This window comes from Bacillus rossius, chromosome 1 (assembly GCF_032445375.1).
Source record: "Bacillus rossius redtenbacheri isolate Brsri chromosome 1, Brsri_v3, whole genome shotgun sequence".
Taxonomy (NCBI): domain Eukaryota; kingdom Metazoa; phylum Arthropoda; class Insecta; order Phasmatodea; family Bacillidae; genus Bacillus; species Bacillus rossius.
In genome coordinates, this window is record NC_086330.1 from 271,727,848 (window position 1) to 271,741,877 (window position 14,030).

The following is a 14,030-nucleotide window of genomic DNA, read 5'->3' on the forward strand; positions in this document are numbered from 1 at the left end:
TTGTGTTCAATTTTGCAGTGTTTTTTTGTTTTTATCCGTATGGCGACGATGTGAATCAACCTTCATCAGTCAGCAAATAATTTTTTTCTTTTAGTTGGTTGATAAAATTAACCCAGTTTAAAAATCAATTCAATTTAAAAGTGAAGTGATGGCAATAAACTATTTTGATGAAAAACTGAGTTGTTATTTAATACCTACACCAAACCAGACCACAAGAAGTGTAGTGATGAATGTGAAGCACTTTGGGCCTCATTCTGACACAGAGAAAGAAGATCTTTTAGATACTTTATAACAAAATATAAAGAGGACTAGAATTTACATATTAAAAAAAAAATTTTATATAGGAATAAATCTGAACGTTTTTACATTTTAAATAATCAGAGTAAAATGTATACACCCTGCCTGTCAAAAGCTTGGAACAGAAAATAAGAAAAAAACCAACTAGAAATTTAGTCGTTTCTGTAAGACTTTTTTTTTTAATTTTAATCCTTTTTAGTGGATCTTGTTGACTTCTTTAGAAAACCAAATAATCATGCATTGGTTTTCAGTGGATTTCAGATATTTCTACTGTCACAATAATACAATGAATATTGTTACGAGTATAATGTAGGGGAACTGGGTTCGTAAGGAATAGCCCGATTAATTTTTATCACAGTTTTGTTAATTATTAATATTTACATTACTAATAAATAATTGTACTTAGAAATGTCTGATCACCAATCTCTGACACTTAAAAATGTTTATTCTCAAGTCACTCATTGTCTGTCAAGTTCCACAGTTCGCACTCCTCACTGGAGCCAGGCTCGACAGTGATTCACTCCTTACCACGCACCTGTCCACACACACAGTCTCGCGCCACGAAGTCACACTCTGGAACTCTCGTTCTGTCAGCTCTGTTATCTCTCTGTGAAAATGTTCTGTCCATATTATTTTCAAAATAATCTATTTATTTTTAAGTTTAGCGACCATAAAGTACCAGCCCTTGAGATGAGGTTATCAAGTTGAAACAGAATGAGTTTGGCTGTGGATGTGCTGAAGCAAGAAGCGAGGACTAGCCGTGGTCCCGCAGTGCAGTGCAGTGCAGTGCAGTTGTCATGGCAGTGTGCTTGCAGGGAGCAGTCTGGTGCAGTCCGGGCGAACTGCAGCGCTCCCGCCTGGAGACCACGCGAGTGTTGCTCTGGCGCGCTGCCTGCCCTTTGGCGAGCTAGCAACATTCACACCAGTGCAAATTATTTTTAAATATTTCTAGTTCCCTTAAGTATGTAGTTTGCATTATAATTTATACTGACTGGGTTATTTATAATTCTAACTGCATCAAAATGTTTTTAAAAAAATTAAATAAATAACACAACATCTATTGCTCATCAAAAAACAATGTTTAATGTGAGTGATAAAAATATATAAAACTTTCACTATATTTAATAGTTCCAGTCAATAACTTAATTAACAAATGATTTTCATCCAAAATATTTTGTTCAATTTTAACACAGTTGTTCAAATAGATGGCACATAGGCCTATTCCATATTTAACACTTGAGACCTAAAAAGTGGTTTCACAGTAAAATCGTTTTACAAAATCCATATTTGGTTCTCATTATGGGAAAGAAGTTTTGGTGGTTTTTCTCATAATAACTTTATCTAATAACATATAAAATATGGCACATAACTACACCCTGACATCTTAAATTCATGCAGACATCTTTACGTAATTTATTGTTTATATAACATATTAAAAATAACTACATTAATGATGTTATTATTATGAGTGATTTTAAAAATCAAATTGAGCATTCACGGAATGAAATTTCACCGTCTCACTGCAGAGTTTGTCACATTACCGATTTGCCAGGAATTCTGCTTTCATCACGCCGGGAATCGAACCCGGATAACCTTTTTGTCTGACCATTCCAGCTTCCTGGTCCTGCACAGAGATCATAATTGAGAGACTTAAGTCGAAGGTAGATACTTACCAGGTAATTAGCTAGATAACATACCCATTTTAAATGAGACTGGCATATGTATCATTTCATTGAAAATTGTTCTAACTCAGACAATATATTTTTTCACACAATTTTAGCAATGAATGTATTTTGTAAGATACATGCAACTTGAAATCTTATAAACTTCTTTTTTTGGCTGTTCCTGCAGGCAACATGCGGAGGACTTTGGACGGCGGGAACTCCCCGACGAGCATCACGGGAGTTACTTTTGGAGCTAAAATGACATATGCATGCACATCTCAGGCACTCGTTGTACAAAACTAAACACACTAGCAAACACATGACACTACAAGAATATAAAAAGATATTTGGAGCTTCGCTTACTATTTTTAATATATACTTTATACTTTACCAATAATTTTCTACTCTAATTGTTTTATGGGCCCCTGCCTAACATATTTTATGTTTCCGGATTCCTTCGTACATTACCATTCAAACTAAAATTTTCCTTGAAAAGAGCATCTTAAATAATGTCATAATAGAACATTTAGTGACATACACTAAAAGACTTTTACTTGCACTGAATAAAAATGCAAAAACTTACTGCCGAAAAAAGTAAATAGGTATCCTTTCATATCAACTGTATTTTTCAAGCTCATTATAAATTAAAAATTAATACTAATAACACAGGGCTATGTTTTATATTGAGTATTTATTTAATGTCATAAATAAAATTTCATGTTGCAGCATACAATACTTGCTTAAAGAATTGTTTCACAGACAATTATTTAGCAACGGCCATATTTTTACACACATTTGCTTACAATCTGTTTATCATTTTCCTAAAACTTAACATCTGCTAATATTTTTACAAATATAACTAAATTATTTTATGCATAAAGGTAACACAACTATTTATTTTGTATTGCCTAAAGACACATACCTGATGATTAAAATACATATTAACTTTACTTAGTTTTTCTCTTAAATATATAAATCTTTTTTAAAAATTAAATTAAAAATATTGCTTTTATAAGAATTGTAAATAAATTTTTGTTGGTACATGAATCTCGTACATATATTTACTAATAGTTTTCAATAAAGAAATATATTTCACAATTTTTGCTTTATAGAAAAAGCCAATATGGCAGTAAAAGTATAACAAAACTTTGAACCGATGACAATAATATCAGCAGATTATTACATTGTTTTAGCAGATTACATAGCATTAAGGAAAATTGCTACACCATATAAGAATGTCTAGCCTACTCATTACTTCTGCATATCTCAGCCCTTTTGCTAGCGTGAATATAATTATTCTTAGTTAAGGAATTTAATGGCGATTTTAATTTTTCTTTTCCGCACTTACGGTCTGTAAAACAACAGTATGCGAAATTGAATACAAACTTGTAACCTGCACGATGGCGTAACACAAACTGGAGTTAGTATAATTGAAGCAGTTGCTCCGTTTTTCGGCACTGTACAGCATTCCTTCCCCTCATCACCCCCCTCTCCTCCTTTCCCCTCCCTCTCCAACTTCCCCTTCCTACCCCCCCTCTTGCTCTCTTCCCCGCCGCCTCGCCAGTTGGAGTGTTTTCATGGCCTATATATTGTCTGGCCCCTAGCGTATTCCTTGCAGTCGTTTGGTCTCCTGACTCGAAGGCTGTCACTGCGGCGGTGGCTCTGCGTTCCGGTATGTACTCGGCTGTGAAACTTAACATCTGTATTTAGTATTGTTCTTGCTTGCGCGTTGTGGCCACGTCTTCATTTTTTTATTGCTGCTTTGTTAAATGTAATTGCCACCAATGTTTGGACCCTTCAGGTCATATGATTTGGGTTTCTTTTGCTCATGCCGAGTACTGCCCGTAGCATGTTGTAACATTCCTGCGGTTGTATATGGGCATGCCACAATGGCATTGGACACTTCTTGTCAAGCCGCATTATAAGTTCTCTTTTGATTCTGCCCTCAGTTTTTCGCCTAGTGGCCCATATTACTTGTTCTGCTTCAGCGCTTTGCCACCATGTCCGCTTTACTCTTGCTTACTTTGTTTTATTTGTGTGAATGATTGTATCTATTTCGCGTCCCGCGGGAGCGCACTTAAATTTGCCCCAATGAGAATCATAAGCTGTTTCATAAACTGTAACCTTTATTAACTGTTATAACTTATATAACTTGCATGAATAAAATTCTATTTTTGGTATTTTATATCTTTGCTTTGCACCAGCTTCCCACTGTCGTTGGGTTTTAATGTTAAACCCCCCCCCCCCCCCAAACCCCCCACCCTGGTTTTGTCTATGTCACTTGTAGTCGATTGGACTTGTCTCCAATCTGCTTCAACTTCTGCGCTACTCTGCATAGGCAGTGGTTTTGCTGTGGCTTTTGTTTGTATTTTCATGACCATGAGCGGCCCGGGAGTCAGTTGGATTTACCGGCTTCACCGCGACGAGTTGATTCGTTATCTTGAGGATAACCAGCTTCCCGCCGCGGCGAGTGACACCGTGGCCGACATGCGCGCCCGGCAATTCAGTTCATACGCGAGGTCAGTGACGTCTCGTCTGGTGTTCCGTCGGCGCAGGCCTCACTGGAAGTAAGGCCGGCTCCCGATAATTCCTTTTCCCAAAAATTGTTTTTCTCTGTTCTTAAATCCCTTCCTGTGTTGAGTGGTGGTGAGCCCAGGCCTATTTTAGATTTTTTTTTTTTTACAGGCTGAGCGCCTCGCTAAATTGAATCTGGTGTAAGCTGGCGTCTTTATGAAGGCTCTACTTAGTAAGTGTACTGGCGTGTATGTGTCTAGGTTAACAGAGGCTATAGTACAGAAGGTAGATTTCCATACATTTAAGATGTCGGTACTTCGTGCTGTGTGTCCGCCGCGTGTCATGGATGCGCGCGATTTGATTTTCAGGTTTCAGCATCCAAATGAGTCAGTTACTCATTATATTGATGAGGTTGTCACCTATGCCGATGTTTTGGAGATTGACATCGCTGAGCCTGAGTTAGTACAGCTTATTTTAGGCAACTTTGCGCCTCATGTGCTTACCCACTGTGGTATGTTAGCTCCACCTACCACCTTTGATGCCTTGCGTGCTTGGGGTTGTGAGGTAGAGGCCCGGTTATTAGCGGTGTCTAAATACGAGGCTGAGTTCTCGCCTCTCCCCAGGTCTGCGTCCATGTCGCGTGTTCGTGACAGGGGATTCCATAGCTTAGAGGTTTCCTCAGACTTTCGTGGCGGTGACACACACGATGCTGACTCTAGTGTTTTATGCACGTGTGGAGATAATAGTCTTCAGCATTCTTCTTTTTCACCACGCTTTCATGACAGCTCACGTGCGCGGCGTTCGCCACCAAGTACGTTGGACAGCGGCTCGCGTCCGCGCTTCCCCCCGGGTGGCGCGGCTAGTGTAATTCCTCCCGGTGGCCGTCAGTATGCCCCGCCTCTTAGGACTACGCAGCAACGTGGGCGTTTGACTGGGGGCGCTGTTGTCAGTTCGGCGCAGCAATTACAGGGCGTTCCAACATACACTCGTGCTCATTGCGCAAATTGTTGTGTGTTTGGACATGTGACTGAGGACTGTGATCAGGCACGCATTGAGGTTAATGCTCGTAGATGTTTTTCGTGTAAGGGATTGGGTCATTACCGAAGTAATTGTCCGGTAGAACGGCCTTTGACAGGACGGAAAAGAGGTCGTTTCTGTCGGTTCTATAGAAAAGCTTCTAGCTCTGTTTTTCTGAATTTTTTGCCCGTGTGTATTCACGGGCGTTCTTTTTCGGCCTTAGTTGATACCGGTGCTACGTGATCGGCTATTAGTGAGACATTTCGTCAGAATTTAATAGAAACATTTCCTAAGTTTTCTTTTCGTGTATTTTCTGAAAACCAGATTACAATTTGTGTGGCGAATGGCGAGTGCCTTCGCGCAAATAAGTTTGTGGTTATTCATTTTAAGATTAAGCATTTTTCCTGGAATTGGAAGTTTATTGTCGTTCCTGGTCTTTCACCTAATTTTATTTTGGGTTTAGATTTTTTGAGCAAGACACGCTGTGTTCTAGATGTGGGCCAGCATGAGCCCCGGTTTGACTTTGCTCCTTCTGTGAAAATTCCCTTAAGATCGCAGCCTAGTAATTCCGTTATTTTTGAGTGTCGCGATGGTGATAGCGTTGCTCAAAGGCAGGCTATTGCCGACCTAGTTCACGCTTTTTCTGATGTCATCACCTCTAAATTAGTAAATTGTGACATTTTGCCCTATAAGTTCTACTTAAAGGATGAAGTTCCCGTCCGCGCTAAATATCTCAAGATTTCTCCCCCTAAACTTCAGGCCATTCGTGACATCGTGGATAAGCTCTTAGCCGCTGGTGTAATTTCTCCTTCTACATCTGATTTTTGCACTCCTACTTTTTTAGTGCGTAAAAAAGATGGTGCGAGCTGGCGTATGGTACATAACTACATTCCTTTGAACCATAAAATTGCTAAGGACAATGTTTATCCGCTCCCCACTGTTGAGTGTGCCCTTCAACATCTAGGTAAGGCCAAATATTTTTCGGTTATTGACTTAAATCAAAGTTTTCATGAGTGCCTTTTAGATCCTAGTTGCCGCAAATATACCACATTTTCAACTCCTTGGCCATTTTGAATTTAATCATGTGCCTATGGGTGTTAGTTTTGGCAGTCAGGCTATGAGCCGGATCTTCGATCATGTCTTATCCGATCTCAAGTATTATTATGTGTTTAATTATATCGATGACATCATTGTTTATAGCAACACCTTTGAGGATCACATTATTCACCTGACTGAAGTCCTTTCTCGTTTACGAGGGGCTAATCTCACTGTTAACCCCAAGAAGGTTACATTAGGAAAAATGTCTGATTAATTCTTGGGTTATGTCATTTCACATGGTACCCTGCTTATGGATCCTGACAAGATTGCCCCTATCATCCAGTTTCCTAGGCCTGTAAATTTAAAGGGAGTCCAGCGTTTTTTGGGTATGTTAGTTTATTTTTCCAGGTTCATTAATAATTTTGCCTCTTTATCTGCGCCCTTAAATGTTTTACGTAAGAAGTATTCAGTTTTTGAGTGGGGTCCCGAACAAGGCGCTGAAGTCGTGTATGGCTTCACCCCCAGTTCTCATTCTACTCGATTTTAGTAAACGGTTTGCCGTTCAGGTTGATGCCTCGCACATTGCGCTTGGAGCCATCCTAGGACACCTAGAGGAAGGCCGGATTAGGCCCATTGCCTATGCTAGTCGCTCGCTATCGGAGTCTGAGCAGCAATTAGGTGTCTACGAGAAGGAGGCCTTGGCTTGCCTTTTCGGCCTAGAAAAATTCGAAAGTTATCTCGATGCTCGGGAGTTTGACTTATTTACAGATAACCGAGCCCTTAGTTGACTCTTTAATCATCCTCATCAGCTGGGTAAGCTGGGTCTTTGGATTTTAAGGTTATCACGATTTCAGTTTGTCATTCATCATATTCCAGGTAAAGAAAATGTTATTGCTGACTCTCTTTCACGCATGTTTTGCACCGATGAATTTGGGCCCTTGGAATCCCGCTCATCTGATGCTACTAAATTTATTACTGCTTTCAGATTTTTTCCTGAATCATACTTTAATATCAAGGAATGTCAGACTCAGGATCCCCTCTGCCAGCGGGTACTTGAAGATCTTCATGATAAGAAGGCTGTTCCCTATGACGCCGCCGTCAGTGCTCCTTCTGAGAGCACAGGCCGTTATGTGTCCTCAACACCTGATCAGTGCCGCGCCTCGAACGCGCCCGCGCGCGCAACATAGTGCAGTGCCCCGAACGGTGTGACGTCAGTCACGGCCCCCTACGTGTGCAAAGCGCCCGGCCGGGTGTGGCACTGCGCAAGGGTATTAATTATTCATGCATTTGATAAGATAAACAGAAACTTATAAGTCTAAAACCATTAATAATTAATGTTAATTTAATAATCATTTTATAAAGGGTTATCATTCACAAAACTGGCCGAAGTCATCTTCCCGCGCTCCGCAGTTTTCCCGCGGAATTTCCCCCCTCCCTGGCCCCGGCGGCCAGGGAGGTTAGTCAGTCGCCATCCAGCACTCGCCCGGGCCGGCAGCCCACGCACGGGGAGCTCTCAACTTTCCCGCCAACATCACCAGTCACTACAATAGGTAATTATAGCCAAATCGTTTAAATTCAGCTCCCCGGTCGGCCCGAATCGACCGTTCGAGACTCCGCGCGGTCCTTTAATAAAATGTGCAGTCCGACACAGGACTTTTAGTATACTACGTTGATGCCAAACATTAGTGCTCCTCGAATCCGCACAGATTGCTATGGCGCATCGCCGCCTCGCCCCGAGCGTGTGCGACGTGAACGCACCTGGGTGCAGGGTGGTGCAACGCCTCGAACGTAAGCCGCCCTGCCTAATCGACTGTCGCCCGCGCGAAAGTCGACCACAGGGGTACTGTTAGGTGACCTGATTACCTGGACTTTGAAATTAACATCCAGCACTCTAAAAAACAATATTAATTAAGTAATAACTATGCTTAAATATTAATTGTAATTCTGGACTTTAGCGCGATCAGGTGGCGTGCATGGCCCGGGATTACTTTTGCACACGACACGTTTTCGCGGGAGCGAGGCTGGGGAGTCGTGCGGACGTCACAGCCATCGCCAGTTAATCACCGCCCTCCAAGGAGACGAGTCGCGAGTCGCCCGCGGAGCCTCTCGACCTCCGCCCTTGCCATCTCTCTCGGAATTGCGTGAGTTTTCAGCACATCAGAAACGTGTCCTGTAGAGCGCGGCTCCCAGTAAGCGGGTCATGCACGACGCAGCGCATGTATAGCGTGCCTGACAATAAATCACTTTGAATTGAGCTCCGCGTATTTGTTACAACGCCCTTAGTATAGCGTCCCTGGTGGCTAAAACAGCCGGGGGTAACTCTGACGGAACGACCCTTACTGCCTGCCGGCCACGTGGCGACGTCACGCCCTGAGCCAAGAGTCTCGGCTACGCACTAGCACGTAGCTATTATTGCTAGTTGGCGCCCAGAAGCAACTCCACACCCTCAACATCACCTTGGCAGAAGGCAGAAGGCGTCAACGTAAATGATTAGGTGGCCCATCGTGGCACCTGCGCCTCACGCTGTAAAGTCCCACATCGGGACGTAGTTCATCGCCCACGCAGGGCGGCACTGCGCCAAATGCGAATCTAAAACTTTCAGACGAGTCATTAACTGGGACGTGCCACGGTCACGTGTGTGATATCCTGCAGGATTCCACCGCGCCCGTACCCAGCATAACGTGGCCCTCGCCACCCCGCGGAGTAGCCGCAGTTAGTTAACCAGTTGAGCGGAACAATTTACCTAAACCCGAACACGGGATCTAATCGCAGTGACTATTGTGTAGTGTTTGATTTTAAGTAATTTCGTGTGAACAACCTCCCCACGCATGTCATGTTGCGTGCCGCAGACTTTCATACAGGTATGAACAGACTTATCGCCTGCCAGAGCATTCCACTCGCAATTCGCCGGAATTAGCCCCTATCGACGTACTTGCCACCGGGCTACCGTGTGGCCGTAAAAAGTCCGCCAACAGAGGGTGGCGTGCGTGGAGCTTAGGTCGACGATGAAGCGGCCAGTTACGTGAGCGTGTAACGTGTAAAGTGTGCGACGGAATAAACCAGCTAAAAGTACGTGTATGTTTTTATTAATAAGGCGTCCTGGGAGGCCAAAACAGCCCAGGGAGTCCTTTGTCGACGCGTCCCTGCCTGCAGCCACGAGGCCAGGAACCCCGCCCTTGAGACCCAAAATTAATTTAACAGTTTAGATTCACGTAAAATTCAGATCAGGCAACGGGGACGGCGTCACCTATGTTGAGGAGAGTGGTATGTTGTATTTTACAGGAACTTCTGGCCGAGCCCGAAAGGCTGTTGTTCTAGCTGTCTTGAGGTCTATGTGTTAACATATTTTCATGCATCTCTCCTAGGTGGTCATCTAGGAATAGATAAAACTTTTAGCAGAATTTCAGTGCACCTGTTTTGGCCCGAGCTTCGTGCTGATGTTCGGAAGTTTGTTCGATCTTGTCTCGATTGCCAGATTTCTAAGCCGCCTCATAATTCTAAGGTGGGTCTGTATGCTGCTGATCCTCCTGTAGCTTCCTGGTCCTCTTACACGTTCTAAGAACGGTAATGTATGTTTGCTTGTTTTGGATATTTTTACAAAATTTGTCATTTTATTACCTCTTAGAAACATGAAGGCTGATACTATCGTTAAGGTGCTTAAAGAACAGGTTTTCAAGTTGTTTGGTCCTCCATGTATGATTGTTTCTGACAATGCCCCATATTTTCAGTCTACTATCTATAAGAATTTTCTCTTTGAATGGGCCGTTAAGCCTATCTATAGTTCAGCTTATTTTCCCCAGGGCAACATGGTAGAGCGGCAAAATAAGGTTCTCAAAGGCATCCTGATTTATTTCTATCGGTCTGATCAGACTCTTTGGGATTCATACATTGAGTATATCAATGTCGGACTTAATTCTGCTCTTCATTCTGCTACCGGTTTTCCACCCTCGATCCCGTTCCTAGGCCGTGAGCTTACCGTTCCTTTACTGAACCAGTGGGGTTTGCCGTCCGACACAAGCCTGGACACCCAGGCATTGGAAGGTGTACTCGACACGGTTTCCTGTAATATTCATAAGGCCCATAAGGCCCGTAAGGCCGTTTCTGACAGTTATAATAAAGCTAGAGCTCCTCGTGGTTTTAAGATTGGGGATTTAGTCCTATGCAGGGCGTTTAAATTGCCTAAGTTGACTGATCAGTTAAATGTGAAATTACTTCCTCCTTATGAGGGACCTTATTGTGTCGACAAGTTATTGGGTGTCAACACCCTTTTGTTAAGGTGCTGTAGGCGCAAGTTTAAATTCCGAAAGGCTCATGTAACCCAGGTGAAACCTTTCGTTAAATAGATTTTTATGGGTTTGTTGTAAGCTTTTTGCAGTATATCTTTGTTATTGTACCTTTCATATGAGATTAGCCTATTGGCCTGTTGTTAAGTGTTTGTGTTCCTAGGAACTTGTGTTTGTAACTTGTGTTTGAAGCTTGTGTTTTGTTGGGTATGTGCGCGGTGTTGCGGCTCCCTTTATTTTTTTTAGTTGGCGCGCCATACTTTTTCCCTGTTACCCTTGCTTGCTGTGCCCGACTTCCGCCAGCGATCTTCAGCTTCACCTCGCCGAGAGACATCTCTGTGGGGCCTTCCGTTCGTCGCATCCTCCCTACTGGTGGTACTTGCCTATCAGAGCCCATCGTGCTACCATCGTGCTTGCCTGGAGGCTTTCTGCTTGCGTGGAGGCTCGATGGTGTTTCGCTGCTTCTGGGTCTTGGAGAGCGACCGTTTTTACTCCGGCTGAGTGCCTCTCGCTCCGCCGTAAGTCCATGGCTGCCCCTAGCCCTTGCTTGGCCGGTCTTGGACATCGTTGCTGACCCCTTTGTCAGCCTGCTAAGGCACTGCGACTTGGTGCTCCCTGCTGGAGTCCCCTCCCATGCCTGGGTGGTTGCGACTCGCGGGGCTGCCCTGCTCAGAGCCCTTGTTCTGGACTGATCACCGACTTCATCTCTGGACCTCTTACTCCGTATCAGCCGCTGGCTGTTGTCTACCGCTGTTCTGAAGACCTGTTCTTCAGCGTCCTTCGACCTGCGTAGCGTCTGACTACATTCGAAGCCATCTTGTTGATCGCTGCGGCGATCCTGAAGCTTGCTGTTCGATGCTGTCACCTGTCTCCGATTTCAACGTTATGAACTTTCTTCATTGTGTGGATCTTCTGGCTCTCAGGGCAGGGACACTTTAGGGAGGGGGGTTGAAGCAGTTGCTCCGTTTTTCGGCACTGTACAGCATTCCTTCCCCTCATCACCCCCCTCTCCTCCTTTCCCCTCCCTCTCCAACTTCCCCTTCCTACCCCCCCTCTTGCTCTCTTCCCCGCCGCCTCGCCAGTTGGAGTGTTTTCATGGCCTATATATTGTCTGGCCCCTAGCGTATTCCTTGCAGTCGTTTGGTCTCCTGACTCGAAGGCTGTCACTGCGGCGGTGGCTCTGTGTTCCGGTATGTACTCGGCTGTGAAACTTAACATCTGTATTTAGTATTGTTCTTGCTTGCGCGTTGTGGCCGCGCCTTCATTTTTTTATTGCTGCTTTGTTAAATGTAATTGCCACCAATGTTTGGACCCTTCAGGTCATATGATTTGGGTTTCTTTTGCTCATGCCGAGTACTGCCCGTAGCATGTTGTAACATTTCTGCGGTTGTATATGGGCATGCCACAATGGCATTGGACACTTCTTGTCAAGCCGCATTATAAGTTCTCTTTTGATTCTGCCCTCAGTTTTTCGCCTAGTGGCCCATATTACTTGTTCTGCTTCAGCGCTTTGCCACCATGTCCGCTTTACTCTTGCTTACTTTGTTTTATTTGTGTGAATGATTGTATCTATTTCGCGTCCCGCGGGAGCGCACTTAAATTTGCCCCAATGAGAATCATAAGCTGTTTTATAAACTGTAACCTTTATTAACTGTTATAACTTATATAACTTGCATGAATAAAATTCTATTTTTGGTATTTTATATCTTTGCTTTGCACCAGCTTCCCACTGTCGTTGGGTTTTAATGTACCCCCCCCCCCCCTCAACAATGGCTTTGTCTATATCAGTTGTAGTCGATTGGACTTGTCTCAAATCGTCTTCATAGTTAGTTCACTTTTGGAATAAAATATTCTAGTCTATACAACAACGTCAGAACTAAACCATGGAGAGTAAAATTCTTAAAATTCACTATGAGTAGTATAAAAAAAGTATCTCTGAGCCCAGGCATCTTGCTGAATTGCAGAGATGCCGACCACCATCTTGGATTGTGACATCATGTCGGCCATATTGTATGACCTTGACCTTGACCCCAGAAACCTTCTTGGATATGCTATTTTGTTTTCTAGAACTTTCCGCCATCTTGGAACCGAATTCTCCACTCCCTAATGTTGCAACTGTCGTTATGGCCGCCATCTTGAACATCCATAATTCTTATGCTAGAAATTCGGGAAAAATTAAAAAAAAATTAATTAATCAATTTTTAATAAAATATTATTTAAAACACCGTTGCAATTTTCATTACGGCCACATCTTGAAATTTGGGTGCAATTTTGTAAATTCGTAATTATTTAGCTATAAGTTCGGAAAAATTCAAGAATTAATCAAAAAATCACTCATTAATTTACTTATTGAATCTATTCTAATTATATCTGTGTGGCCAACTGTACAAGCCCCATGATAATGGGTGCCACTCTAATTGAAAATATGTATTATGTTATGTGGTTAACTGTAACTATAGTTGGTGTTCTTGTGGGGTTTTGGCGCCTATTCTCTCCGCAGTGGATCTCAGGAATGCTGCTGCTGTATTGATTACTCAGACTGCTAATCCAGCTAGCACGTCACTGCTTAGTATTACTGTCAAGAGAGTAATTAATAAAAAGTAAATTAGGTAGTGTTGTGTGACTAGTGGAAATTTGCATTACCTATGACCAGGTCTGTTTTATACATAACTGACATTTACTGTAAATAAAATAGTAATAGCTGAAAAACATACGATTTTAATGGGTTCTTTGATATTGACGTGAAGTTACTGTTAGCATGTAATTCAGCGAGAGGAACAACCAAAATAATTTATTTTGTATGTTAGCTTTAGTTCAGACCTAGGTGTCGGTAAGTAGATGTAAATGATGTCACAGGAACACATCGACTACCATGCCGGGTCTAGCTATAAGCTGTCGGAGGCTTGAGGCTCTCTTCCTAGGACCTCCAGGTGGTCTGCTGCGACGCTGGAACACTGGACGCTGGAAGCTGTAATTGGCGAACTACAGAAGATATGATGTAGCCGGGGGTCTGGCTGAAGAATCGACTTCCCTCTCGCCCTAAAAAAAAGTCTGTTTTAATTTAGATCGGTCTCACCAAACGTCGTGGCCGATCGTAGCTGGCGCTGACATCAGTCGTCCGGAACCACTACGGGACGAACGGGACCGATGCGGAAGTTGGCACTAGATGTCGCCGATACTCCCTATCTGAGACTTATTCAGTCCAGAACTATTCTCA